General features: G+C 43.2%; 1 pseudogene; it reads left to right on the forward strand.

Annotated features, from left to right (window-relative positions):
• Positions 1-3,478: 3,478 nt before the first annotated feature.
• Positions 3,479-6,558, forward strand: LOC134984889 (zinc finger protein 268-like; annotated as a pseudogene).
• The last annotated feature ends 8,641 nt before the right edge of the window (positions 6,559-15,199 follow it).

Raw genomic sequence — 15,199 nt, forward strand, 5'->3', positions numbered from 1 at the left:
AATAGATCCATGCCCAGTAACTTAGTCCCAGTTGGCACATGTTACAGTAGGAAACAAACTCTGAGTGTCTCTTGCAGTCTTACAACTTAGCATATTGCTTCAAGACGGAAGTCAACTCATCCGGGATTGGTTTAGGTAAAGTGTCATGAAGGACTGTCAACAGAAAAATCCCACATTTTCAGAATAGCAGGGTCATCCTCGGGTGAAGGTATCACTGTGAAGGTGCCATTTCGCATCACAATAATCTTAGTAGGAAAGCCCCATTTGTATTGCACATTTCCTTGGGTGGAATAGACGTCTTTTGGCCAGCGTCACAGAAGAAATATCTGGAAATATCTGCAGATTATCCAGACACTCGGCTGTGGATGAGGAAGACAAAGCAGACTAGAATGTGTTCTTTTATATGAAGAAAGTGGACCCTGAGCAGAGTGTCCCTCGGTGCTTGGATAGGGGTCTGTTTGGGCTTTGGGAGTCTTCAGTGGAAGCTTCTGAATAGAGGACCGTGGCATAATCATAAAGCTCAGAATTTGTAACAGAATCCGTCATGCCCATTATTCTGATATTATTTCTCCGAGACCTGTCTTCTAAATCAATGACTTTATCACGAATAGAGACCAGGTCTTCCTGAAGGGTGTCATGTGCTGAAATCAGATCTTTGTGAGACGCAACAATCTCTTTCATCTTAGTCTGTACGAGTGCCAATCTCACTGATACCGGACCTCAAAGCTTGAATATTAGAGTTAAGTTCTGAGGTTATTTCAGTCCTTAAATGTAGATAACACAGAATGTATAGAGCATAGAGTAACAGGACCATCTAGTGTGTCTTAAGATGTTTTCAGCCATTACAGCTGGGCTGTGCGTCTGACAGACAGAGAGGGGGGGTTGCAAATCCCACCCCTACATTTCCCTTCAGCACACAATAAAATTACCTGTAACCATACCTGAACCTATCTGGTAATAGAAATTCAGAGAATAAGTTTACACATGTTTAAGCTGCTGCGTCACTTCACGGCTTCTTCGATGTCAGCAATCCTAACACTACATAATGGCAGTGCCCACATAGTGCCATGTAATTTGTCACAGTAGGCCTCATGATAAAGGCTATTACTAAAACACACCCAGACAGAGAGCTAACTTGCCCAGGAGCCACCCCCAGGATCTCCCATGGGTACTACAAGGAACAGCATGCCTTCCAAATACTGCTCCCATTCAATGCCTCTCGCACACAAGCAGACAAACAATGGTAAATGCTCGATCATTCCTGGAGATAATTATGTATCAGGTACTGGAAAGGGGCAGGGGTCACAGACAAACAGACAGAGAGGGGGGGTTGCAAATCCCACCCCTACATTTCCCTTCAGCAAACTAAAAAATGACCTGTAACCATACCTGAACCTATCTGGTAATAGAAATTCAGAGAATAAGTTTACACATGTTTAAGCTACTGCGCCACTTCACGGCTTCTCCGATGTCAGCAGTCCTAACACTACATAATGGCATTGCCCACATAGGGCCATGTAATTTGTCACAGTATGCCTCATGTGCGTCTGACAAGAAGAAGCAGATGATGTTGTAGCGGTCTTAGAAGGACCACCTGAATTTGAGGTACCAAAGGGATGGACAGGTGGGCCAATTTGGTACCTTTTAACCTTTTTTGGAGGCATGTTAAGCCGGCTACAAAGAGACGGACCTCTCAGAGATAGGAAAATACAAACGATCTATAAATAAAAGGAGTACGCTGTTAGGAGGTTACATCAAGATGACACAGTTCAAAATTACATTCTTAGTCGGGATGACAGGGGTAGCCGAGCCAAAATTTCAAGTAAACATGATGTAATGCAACTCAAATAACACAGTAATGACCGAGAAATTCCACTAGAGGTCAGCGTGATCACAGACGTGAAGTACTCAGCACAGAGAGACACAAATGGAAAAATATATTCAGTGAATATATCCACAAAATAATATACTGTGAGGTTGTAATCAGAGTGTAATGAGCTGTACTCAGATGATACTTGATACTGGGCTCTGCATGTAGACTGAGAGGAAGTAGATTATAGTGGTACCATATAAATAGAAGGTAGTTTCACCTCCAGGCAAATGCCTCAATTTAGTGTAGTGACCCCGGTCCAGCCATCACAACACTTTTTTAGCAGCTTATATCAATTTTACACCTTATTGAAGGCAGAAGTCAAAGCATGCGATGGCCGGGCACCAGGATCCAAAATGACAGTCATCTCACTTCCCAATATCACCGCCGGGCTCCACTGACTATGGGCAGCCCGTTCTGTCCCCAGCAGTAGCGGAATCTGCACACCCGTGTGAGTGGGAGAGCAAGTGATCCCGACTGAGCGAAAAGCGCCTTCAAGTCAGGTGTCAGGAGCGTGCAGGAAAACTTGGGCACACTTAGCCCCAGAATACAGCCTGTGGCATCAGTGGCGTCACTAGGCTGCGGCAGTGAACGGTGCCCGGAGGGAGCGGCTTTAGGGCAGTAGGAGTGGTGGACCTAATAGATTGGGTCTTGGTACCAGCGGCGGCTAAGAGATATCAGGTAGGTTAGATAAGAAGCCACTTAGTGAGGAGATCTCCATAAAGCACGCCTGGATGGACCACACCCCTCTTTTTTATTATTTTATATACTAACAGGGGTGACAGGTGTGGTACATCCCTGCAAAGGCAGATCCAATCTCTTTCTCATCAGACTCTGCTGTCTTCCCTGCACTCTCACTCAGATGTTCACTGCTGCCAGTAGCACACGTATGAGAAGCAGAAGTATGGCTGCAGCTGTATAGATTCTGATATGTAATTCTCTGTATCATACTTACCGTACACACATCATCCTTATTACTATGGAGAGTATAGAGTTAAGACACTGATGATGGGGTGTAACAGTGTATTATAACCTATCAGATGATGATGATTACAGTGTATTATATGGTGTATTGCATGTAAAATACCTTGTTCCACACACCTACTCTGCTGTAGCAATATACCTTATATAAGGGTGAGTAACACATGTACAGGCTTACCAGCGTATGAGCACACACATAAAGGAATGCTACCTTACCAATGCTTCCAGGAGTAACGTTAGGAGACATTTCTCTGATCCATCAGCTCATATGACTGATGTTATTGTTCATCTAGAGTCTACGATATGTTCCCCATCTATTGTTTTACATTGGTGCTGACATAGGACTTGGCGAGTGACTACATCTCTATTGATGTTTCATGGTTAGTTATAAGAGAGAGGTATATCTAAGTCTTATTATAATATTATATTTGTTATTGTGAGTATTCTCAGGAGGGTGGACACAATGATTGAGACACAATATTATAAAGCCTTCATTAAAAGTTATGTTTTATTATACCCACACATTTACAATTAAGTGTCCCAGAGAGTCGTCTTATCCTATTGTTTACAAGATTAATATTGTTACAAAAAATGTCACATTTCCATAATGTATTTTATTTCCAGCAGATGGACACACAAGCAGGAATATCTCAGAAGGACATCTAATGTTATCCCCGGATTGTGACATAAAAGATAATGACAGTAGACCGGATTCTCCAGGAGATAACCCCATTACCCCAATGATACATCCAGCTCTATCAGCTGGTCCTTCTGATCCTGGGAAGTGTTCTCCTGATCACTCTGATATTGGTGCATCTGTTACAGCTCTGACAGTAGATACAGTGTTTCCCTGTTCTATAGATGCCAAATGTTTTACACAGAACACAAAGCCTATTAACCCACACACAGGTAAGGCAGGTGGAAGGCCACTGATATGTTCAGAGTGTGGGAAATGTTTTACATACAAATCACATCTTGTTATACATCAGAGAAGTCACACAGGTGAGAGGCCACTGACATGTTCTGAGTGTGGGAAATGTTTTGCACGGAAATCACATCTTGTTATGCATCAGAGAAGTCACACAGGTGAGAAGCCGTTTCCATGTTCTGAGTGTGGGAAATGTTTTACACGCAAATCAGATCTTGTTAAACATCAGCGAAGTCACACAGGTGAGAAGCCGTTTCCATGTTCTGAGTGTGGGAAATGTTTTGCACACAAACTATATCTTGTTAGACATCAGAGGAGACACACAGGTGTGAAGCCATTTTCTTGCTCTGAGTGTGGGAAATGTTTTACACAGAAATCACAACTTGTTACACATCAGCAAATTCACACAGGTGAGAATCTGTTTTCTTGCTCTGAGTGTACGAAATGTTTTACACGGAAATCAGATCTTATTACACATCAGCGAAGTCACACTGGTGAGCAGCCATTTCCATGTTCTGAGTGTGGGAAATGTTTTGCAGACAAATCAAATCTTACTAAACATGAAAGAAGTCACACAGGTGAGAAGACATTTTCATGCTCCGAGTGTGGGAAATGTTTTACACGGAAATCACATCTTGTTACACATCAGCAAAGTCACACAGGTGAGAAGCCATTTCCATGTTCTGAGTGTGGGAAATGTTTTGCACACAAACCAGATCTTGTTAGACATCAGAGAAATCACACAGGTGAGAAGCAATTTTCTTGCTCTGAGTGTGGGAAATGTTGTTTAAGTAAATCACATCTTGTTACACATCAGAGAAGTCACACAGGTGTGAAGCCATTTTCTTGCTCTGAGTGTGGGAAATGTTGTTTAAGTAAATCACATCTTGTTACACATCAGAGAAGTCACACAGGTGTGAAGCCATTTTCTTGCTCTGAGTGTGGGAAATGTTTTACACAGAAATCACAACTTTTTACACATCAGCGAAGTCACACAGGTGTGAAGCCATTTTCTTGCTGTGAGTGTGGGAAATGTTTTACACGGAAATCAAATCTGGTTACACATAACAGAAGTCACACAGGTGAGAAGCCATTTTCTTGCTCTGAGTGTGGGAAATGTTTTACACGGAAATCAAATCTGGTTACACATAACAGAAGTCACACAGGTGAGAAGCCATTTTCTTGCTCTGAGTGTGGGAAATGTTTTACACAGAAATCACATCTTGTTATACATCAGAGGAATCACACAGGTGAGAATCTGTTTTCTTGCTCTGAGTGTACGAAATGTTTTACACGGAAATCAGATCTTATTACACATCAGCGAAGTCACACTGGTGAGAAGCCATTTCCATGTTCTGAGTGTGGGAAATGTTTTGCAGACAAATCAAATCTTACTAAACATGAAAGAAGTCACACAGGTGAGAAGACATTTTCATGCTCCGAGTGAGGGAAATGTTTTACACGGAAATCACATCTTGTTTCCCATCAGCAAAGTCACACAGGTGAGAAGCCATTTCCATGTTCTGAGTGTGGGAAATGTTTTGCACACAAACCAGATCTTGTTATACATCAGCAAAGTCACACAGGTGAGAAGCAATTTTCTTGCTCTGAGTGTGGGAAATGTTGTTTAAGTAAATCAGATCTTGTTAGACATCAGAGAAGTCACACAGGTGAGAAGCCATTTTCTTGCTCTGAGTGTGGGAAATGTTTTGCATGGAAATCAGCTCTTGTTACACATCAGAGAAGTCACACAGGTGAGAGGCCATACTTCTGTTCTGAGTGTGGGAAATGTTTTGCAGGGAAATCAGTTCTTGTTATACATCAGAGAAGTCACACAGGTGAGAAGCCATTTCCATGTTTTGAGTGTGGGAAATGTTTTGCACGGAAATCAGTTCTTGTTATACATCAGAGAAGTCACACAAGTGAGACTCCATTTCCATGTTCTGAGTGCGGGAAATGTTTTGCACACAAATCAAATCTGGTTAGACATAACAGAAGTCACACAGGTGTGAATACATATTCTTGCTCTGAGTGCGGGAAATGTTTTGCACACAAATCAGATCTGGTTAGACATAACAAGTCACACAGGTGTGAAGCCATTTTCTTGCTCTGAGTGCGGGAAATGTTTTACACAGAAATCACATCTTGTTACACATCAGCAAAGTCACACAGGCATTTCCATACTCTGAGAAATAAGCTTTTGTTGCACACAATAGACCACTCAGGTGAGAAAACATTTTAATCTTCTGGAGTATACTTATCATTGCCATGTAATGTTCCTCAAGATTCTGTCCTATCTCTTATGCTTTTTGCAATATACATGCAACAGGTCCTTCTGATAGAAGCTCACCAACAAAGGGCAGGGCTACAGCTCAGCTTTGCAAACCAAACAGACTTAAGCTTGGGGGTTCAGAGTAACAAAATGCTGATCATGTGCGGAATCTTGGGGGTAAATTTACTAAGATGTGAGTTCTATTTAAGATGGGATGTTGCCAATAGCAACCAATCAGATTTCAGGTATTATCTTCTATAAGGTGCTAGATAAATGAGAAGTAGAATCTGATTGGTTGCCATGGGCAACATCCCATCTTAAATAGAACTCCCATCTTAGTAAATTTCCCCCTTGGTGTCCTGGATGGTGGAGTGATACTTGGGGGGTATTCAACTGTTTGAAAAGTCAGGTGTTTGTTTTTTCCTATCTACTAGACCGGAAAAAACACCCCCAACCAACTTTTCAAACAGTTGACTTCCACGCTTAGACCTCAAATATCAGCCACAATCAGATCCTCATCTGAGGAACATAGCCAGACTCCAGCACTTTATTCCCTCAGAAGATCTACCTACAGTCATACATGTATTTGTATCATCACACATAGACTACTGCAATGTCCTCTACCTGGGTCTCCCAGCAAAAGAATTGCACCGGTTGTAGCTTGTACAGAATGCAGCAGCCAGGCTGTTACCTAACCAGCCCGTTCCTGCCACATAACACCTATTCTCTGCTCCCTTCACCGGCTGCCTGTAAGATGGTGACTCTATTACATAATCTTACTGACTCTCCCAGCCCTACATGACCAGGGTCCAAGGTACCAGAAGCAGCGCCCTGTTCGGTTCCATCTGCAGATGAAGGACTGTAACTAGCAGTATCAATTCCCCAAGCAGGGCTGAGATGTCGGGTAGGCGGCACCTTTGCATTAGTGGGGGCTGCTGGAGCAGTGTCTACATAGGTAATATTGTCTCCAAGCAGCGCTGAGGTGTCAGGGGAGACAGGGCGGATGGCTGCAGTGCGGTACCAGGGGCTGCTGGAGGCAGTGTCTATGTGGGTAATCATGTCCCAAAAAAGAGCTAAGGTGTCAGGGAGACAGCGGGTGGCAGTAGTGGAAGGAGACAGGGTGGTGGCAGTAGAGGGGTAGACAGGGCAAGTGACCGTAGTGGGGGGATACAGGGCGGTGGCAGTAGTGTGAGAAGATGGGGTAGTGGGAGGAGACAGGGCAGGTGGTAGTAGTGGGGGAGACGGCGAGTGGTAGTAGTGGGGGGGAGACAGGGCGGGTGGCCGCAGTGCAGTTACATTGGCTGCTGGAGGCAGTAAAGAGGTGTATGGGTCCTGCACAGAATCAGCTGATAATTAGACTTAATGATTATGCTTCCTTATTTCTAATGAATCCCTTGTATGTGTTACTGTTATTTGCTGTGTCAGCCTTTATGTGTGTTCTGTGTAATAATCCTGAAAGTAGTGCTGCTACCGATCTCATATCATTTGTAGTAAATTGGAAAAGATGAGATATTAGGTGCACTCTGGAAGCTTATAGGGGGTAATCAGAGATGAACGCAGATGTGACATCATGCAGCCCCTGAAAAATGGTCCTAGCCCACCCGCGTTAACCCCTCAGGGATGTGACCGCAATGTGCGCATGTATATATTACCACCACCAGCAAACTGTTGCGAGACGCTATTGCGGCTGGTTCTGAATGACCCCCATAGGCTGTTGTGCAGAGTAAAGTATTTTTTAAGTTTAAAATATAGAGAAAAATCTGTGTATTGAAAATATGAAATAAAGTTGTTTAAAAACAAAAGATTTCCGTTGAGTCTTTTTATGTGTCTGTGTATTATCTTATTTCCAGATAATTGTCGCTATGGTGACAGAAACAATTTCCTGTTACTGTGTCCCTTGTAGTGTTACTTTTGTGTCCACATAATATCAGTGTTGCTGTGTATAAATACCCCGTCTGGTGTATAAAGGTGGGTACACACGCTGCCATTGTGACTGTGCGATTTCCCTTGAACTGGCCGGAGCCCAGAACCACCAATAGTGACTATGTACTTGTGTTTGTGGCTATGTCTGATTGTGTGCTTGTGTGAATAGTGGGGTGTATATAGATATCTTATTTTTTTTTAAATAAATGATGTCTGTTCAAAGGTTCAGTTTTATTTTTTTTTTACTTGTGTAGGTGAATTAGGGTTGTATTGTCGAAGTCAAAAATATTACATACACACCACATGCAAACACCAAACCGAGTGGCCTCTGCGTGTGCGTAGTCACCATGCGTACGCATCCACGCCCGCTACGTACACTGGTTCACGTATTGACACGTGGTATGAGTATATACGGTAGCATACGCAATCGCACAGAAAAGCCACAAAGACAGATTCAATATTCTATTTATATAGTGCATAATTTACACATAGTCTCCACACACATTCCCAGCAAGTTACATATACTCAAAGGATAGAATAACAGAGTCATTCAGGATGTGAGGGGATGGAGTAAGGTTAGTACTTAGTGCTTGGTATCCAGATGTGCAGTATCTTGAGATCTACATTCCGGTTGCTATTTGCAGTTTATCGCATGTTTCTGTGCATAGATATGTGCACAATTGTAATATTCACAAATACTGTAAATACTGTACTCTTGATATTCGGCGGGAACCAGGGGTGAACACCTGTAAGCACACCTGGACCGGACCAAGCATCGCCCATTCATTTAAACCAACCTATGACCCCTCATGTACTGTAAATGACCTGCCCTTTGACCTATGAAAGAAGCGCTTACACTTCCCATTGTACTGTATTTGGACACATTGTATAAAGAGAGTCCTCCTGACTAGGCTCAGTCTATTCTCTGAAGGTCATCTTGCTAAGACTGACTGAGGACCGGATCCGGGAGCGCTCGTGAACAAACGTATGTACTATTGGTTGTAGCTCTTCTCTGTAATATTGTTGTATCTTTTATCTGTATATTTTGAGTAAATACTGTTGATGCGTTCGACCACAACATTACATGTAACTACTGGTGTCGCATTCCATTGTTTGGGGATAAGGTGTAGTCAGCCACACGTGTCACTGCATTGTGCGCATAGCGTGTCGGTGTGTATACGCAATGTGAATACATATCTTAGCGGTTATTTGCTTACGTTGTGTGGCTGCAGCGGCCCGAACCACAGTGTGATACAGTATTGCTTTTCCTTGTAAATTAATCAAACTTTACAGTATTTAAATAAACTTACCTGACCCTTGCCTGGAAATGTCCATGTATGAAGGTATGGGAGATACCTGCTGCAGTCCCTTCTACTTACATTTGGGAGGTACAGTTGTTTTGGGGAAATTAGCAGCAAATAGTAAATGATACATTGGCTCCATAACGTCTCGCTGACCCTCTGATTTTTACAAAAATATGTTACACAAAATGACATTTGCATTAACAACCATTAATTAAACAAGAAAAATACAACACAATAAAGAAAAATGATACACAAAAAATAGAAGAAAATCACCAATTCTGGTCTGGATTCATTGACTCTATCAGGAGAACAAGAGACTTCTTAACAAGGACTATGCCAACAGCAACCAGTAGAGGAATCAGGCGTATCCCACAGAATATCAGTGCTGCCACCATACATTGGGGAGAGAAGATGAAGTGCAGATTTCTGAACAGTGCTTTTAGAAGGAACACAAGAAGTGCATAGACCACAATGATCAGAAGTCCTGGACACTGAGGTCAAGAAACCAATGCTGTGGTTCTAATGACCTCAATACAGATTACTTGGAGCAAGAGACTAGGGTAAGGGCAACAAAAAATTTTTTAAACACAATTAAAAATCCGGTTTGAAAAAAAAAACAAATTTAAAAAACGAGGATCGTCCAGTACAGAGGACTGTGTACTCAGCATGTCTAAGTACATACCACTGGACGACACGCTGGAATGGGAGGAGGGGGTGGGCTGTATGGGTCTTTGCGTAAAACAGCTAATCTGTTGAGGAGGGTTTCCCGGCACATAATGCATGGGTTGGTGATGTGGGTAGATGAGTGGGGGCACATTTGGGAGACAGCACATGGCAGGTGGTGTTATCTCACACGTCTCAACAAGAGATTCATCATTGTGCATGAGGTAGCATCAAGAACCAGACACTTGCAGATATTTTGATCCTCCTTCATCAGTCGCATCTCTACCTCGATGTAATTGGCAACAGATTGCTCCAAGTCCGGAGACCTATGTAGAACCTCATGAGTAAAAAACTCTGCATGAGTAAAAAACTGTTGTGAGCTGGGCGGGGCAGAAGTGGTTTTTCGGATGACCTCCACTGTTTTGGGGGTCATTGCTGTGGCGTTGGGTCGTCCACTTCAGTTGCCTCACTCATGGAAGGCTTCACTTCCAGCTCCGGTGTAATATTCTGCAATATAAAACAAAAATGAACTCCATGTAAAAATGTGTGGGTACAATACAATACAAATGTTGATGTACTTACCAGATCCAGATTCTCCGATGCCTCCTCTTCCTCAAGAGTGGGAGAATCTGGATCCAGATTACACTGTGACCTTAGTCTTGGCTCTTGTTCCAAAGTGAATTTCATGAGGTGATAATACCACAGCGTTGGCTTGTAAACCTCATCCGTCCCGTCTCCTGAACATTGTGATTCCATGTACTTCTTGTGCTCCTACAAAAACACTGGAAATTTGCGATGTTCTTCTTTACCTAATCTAGGTCTGCAGCGCTGTTCCTGGCTCTACTGTATCTGATCAGCTGGTCATATGCCTGATTCCTCTGTGTCCTGTTGGCATAGTCCACACTTTTTACACACCACAGGCACTCGTTCTCGTGATACAATTCAATAAATCCAGACCAGAATTTGTGATTTTCCTCTGCTGACATATCTGTGGGAAAAATATTATACACAATTTATCTACAAAGTACAAGTGTAATGTACACACCTGTGTCACACAACCTGCATAGTAACGCACAAACAGCAACTTGAATTATGAGCACCCAGCTGAAAATTAAAACAAATCTGCAGCATCGTTACACATTATTACACACCGTAATGCCCATTACACATTATTACACACTGTTATGCCCATTACACATTATTACACACCGTTATGCCCCTTACACATTATACCACACAGCATAATGCCCATTACACATTATTACACATCCATAATGCCCATTATACATTATGCCACATACCATAATGCCCATTACTTATGCCACACCCCGTAATGCCCTTTACACATTATTACACATCCATAAGGCCCATTACATATTATGCCACACACTGTAATGCCCCTTACACATTATTACACACCGTAATGCCTGCGATCGCTTTCGTCGTAGAAGCCGTCGCTCTCCGGCGACCCCTGGTACCCTGCAGCAACACCCATGCGCATTGCAATGTGTTGCTGCCCTGTCACCGGGCAGCAACACGCCTGCAAATTGCGGGTTACACGCTTGCGCAGTTCAGACCCGATCGTACTACTGTGAGAAAATACAGCATGTGAACAGGTCTGAATGAGGATCACGGTGCGATATGTGCTAATTTTTTTACCATTGTGACTATATAGTCATCGCACCGTGTGTAATGTATACAGCTTTATTCCTTCTATACGAACAGGGAAAGAAAGGTTCTACATAATATCTGTATTCAGAAGGCTACAGCCAGACGCAGGACAGCAGTACTACATGAGATGATGAGCAGTAATCTATATGTTCCCAGAAATTCCCCTGAGATGACAGGACACATGGATAATGTCCCTGATCAGAGGGTGGAACTGTCAAATACTGTGTCAGAGACAACTTTCTAAAGGTATATATATGTATTCCTGGACAGTATGTATATACATGGGTATGTATACATGATACCCAGATGATTCTATATAATCACAATATAACAGTGATTTCATATTCATCATTATCTTATCTATTATATTCACCCATTCTGTGTATTCAGCATATATAGGAAAGTATAATCATATGAAAATGACAATATTCTATAGCGCAGTCTAGAAATCCCGCTGCATTACATTAGGTAAATATGAGTCACCCGTCTCATACATGCACAAAATACTACCATATGTATATGCACTTAGAGACGTTACAACACAGATATACTTAGCACCCTGTTATTCTTGGGATGCCACAAATCCACATTCCATCCATCATATCGCTCCAGACATATGAAAAATAAACACAACAATAAAAATAATATAGTGTGGTATTTCTGATCACAAATGTCCTAAAGTATAGCCACTAGGTGTACAGAGCAGGGAATACATTGTGGACCCGTTTCCAAGAGGTTTTCTTCCACCAATCGTTGCTCCCCTTCAATCAACAGGAAAGACACCACGTGTACCACCAATACATATATGTGCTTACATGAAGCTTACTTGTAAGCCGCCTTGGTAATAGCGCCTACAGGTATCTTTTCCCTTTACTCTCCTCCGGTGTTTATGGATTACACTGCTTACTAGTGATGTGCACCGGACATTTTTCGGGTTTTGTGTTTTGGTTTTTGATTCGGTTCCGCGGCCGTGTTTTGGATTCGGATACGTTTTGGCAAAACCTCACCGAAAAATTTTGGTCGGATTCGGGTGTGTTTTGGATTCGGGTGTTTTTTTTCAAAAAACCCTAAAAAACAGCTTAAATCATAGAATTTGGGGGTCATTTTGATCCCATAGTATTATTAACCTCAATAACCATAATTTCCACTAATTTCCAGTCTATTCTGAACACCTCACACCTCACAATATTATTTTTAGTCCTAAAATTTGCGCCGAGGTCGCTGGATGGCTAAGCTAAGCGACCCAAGTGGCCGACACAAACACCTGGCCCATCTAGGAGTGGCACTGCAGTGTCAGGCAGGATGGCACTTCAAAAAAATTGTCCCCAAACAGCACATGATGCAAAGAAAAAAAGAGGCGCACCAAGGTCGCTGTGTGACTAAGCTAAGCGACACGAGTGGCCGTCACAAACACCTGGCCCATCTAGGAGTGGCACTGCAGTGTCAGGCAGGATGGCACTTCAAAAAATTTTTCCCCAAACAGCACATGATGCAAAGAAAAATTAAAGAAAAAAGAGGTGCAAGATGGAATTGTCCTTGGGCCCTCCCACCCACCCTTATGTTGTATAAACAGGACATGCACACTTTAATGAACCCATCATTTCAGCGACAGGGTCTGCCACACGACTGTGACTGAAATGACTGATTGGTTTGGGCCCCCACCAAAAAAAGAAGCAATCAATCTCTCCTTGCGCAAACTGGCTCTACAGAGGCAAGATGTCCACCTCATCATGATCCTCCGATTCCTCACCCCTTTCATTGTGTACATCCCCCTCCTCACAGATTATTTATTCGTACCCACTGGAATCCACCATCTCAGGTCCCTGTGTACTTTGTGGAGGCAATTGCTGCTGATGAATGTCTCCACGGAGGAATTGATTATAATTCATTTTGATGAACATCATCTTCTTCACATTTTCTGGAAGTAACCTTGTACGCCGATTACTGAAAAGGTGAGCGCCTGCACTAAACACTCTTTCGGAGTACACACTGGAGGGAGGGCAACTTAGGTAGAATAAAGCCAGTTTGTGCAAGGGCCTCCAAATTGCCTCTTTTAATTGCCAGTATACGTACGGACTGTCTGACGTGCCTACTTGGATGCGGTCACTCATATAATCCTCCACCATTCTTTCAATGGTGACAGAATCATATGAAGTGACAGTAGACGACATGTCAGTAATCGTTTGCAGATCCTTCAGTCCGGACCAGATGTCAGCACTCGCTCCAGACTGCCCTGCATCACCGCCAGTGGGTGGGCTCGGAATTCTTAGCCTTTTCCTCGCAACCCCAGTTGCGGAAGAATGTGAAGGAGGAGATGTTGACGGGTCACGTTCCGCTTGACTTGACAATTTTCTCACCAGCAGGTCTTTGAACCTCTGCAGACTTGTGTCTGCTGGAAAGAGAGATACAACATAGGTTTTAAATCTAGGATCGAGCACGGTGGCCAAAATATAGTGCTCTGATTTCAACAGATTGACCACACGTGAATCCTGGTTAAGCGAATTAAGGGCTCCATCCTCAAGTCCCACATGCCTAGCGGAATCGCTCTGTTTTAGCTCCTCCTTCAATATCTCCAGCTTCTTCTGCAAAAGCCTGATGAGGGGAATGACCTGACTCAGGCTGGCAGTGTCTGAACTGACTTCACGTGTGGCAAGTTCAAAGGGTTGCAGAACTTTGAACAATGTTGAAATCATTCTCCACTGTGCTTGAGTCAGGTGCATTCCCCCTCCTTTGCCTATATCGTGGGCAGATGTACAGGCTTGAATGGCCTTTTGCTGCTCCTCCATCCTCTGAAGCATATAGAGGGTTGAATTCCACCTCGTTATGACCTCTTGTTTCAGATGATGGCAAGGCAGGTTCAGGACTGTTTGGTGGTGCTCCAGTCTTCTGTACGTGGTGGCTGAATGCCGAAAGTGGCCCGCAATTCTTCGGGCCACCGACAGCATCTCTTGCATGCCCCTATCGTTTAATTCTGCACCACCAAATTCAATGTATGTGCAAAACATGGGACGTGCTGGAATTTGCCCAGATGTAATGCACGCACAATATTGCTGGCATTGTCCGATGTCACAAATCCCCAGGAGAGTCCAATCGGGGTAAGCCATTCTGCGATGATCTTCCTCAGTTTCCGTAAGAGGTTGTCAGCTGTGTGCCTCTTCTGGAAAGCGGTGATACAAAGCGTAGCCTGCCTAGGAATGAGTTGGCGTTTGCGAGATGCTGCTACTGGTGCCGCCGCTGCTGTTCTTACTGGTGGTCACTGTGTCAGCAAAACTGCAAAATCAAAATGCACCACAGGTATAGAATGTAGATGGATAGTATGCTTAATGACGACACAGAGGTAAGTACAGCAGTGGCCTTCCGTACCGTACTGCTATATATAGTATACTGGTGGTCACTGTGTCAACAAACTGTAAAACTAAAATGCACCACAGGTATAGAATGTAGATGGATAGTATACTTAATGATGACACAGAGGTAAGTACAGCAGTGGCCTTCCGTACCGTACTGCTATATATATTATACTGGTGGTCACTGTGTCAGCAAACTGCAAAACTAAAATGCACCACAGGTATAGAATGTAGATGGAT

Source organism: Pseudophryne corroboree, assembly GCF_028390025.1.
Source record: "Pseudophryne corroboree isolate aPseCor3 chromosome 3 unlocalized genomic scaffold, aPseCor3.hap2 SUPER_3_unloc_9, whole genome shotgun sequence".
In the NCBI taxonomy this organism is placed as follows: Eukaryota; Metazoa; Chordata; class Amphibia; order Anura; family Myobatrachidae; genus Pseudophryne; species Pseudophryne corroboree.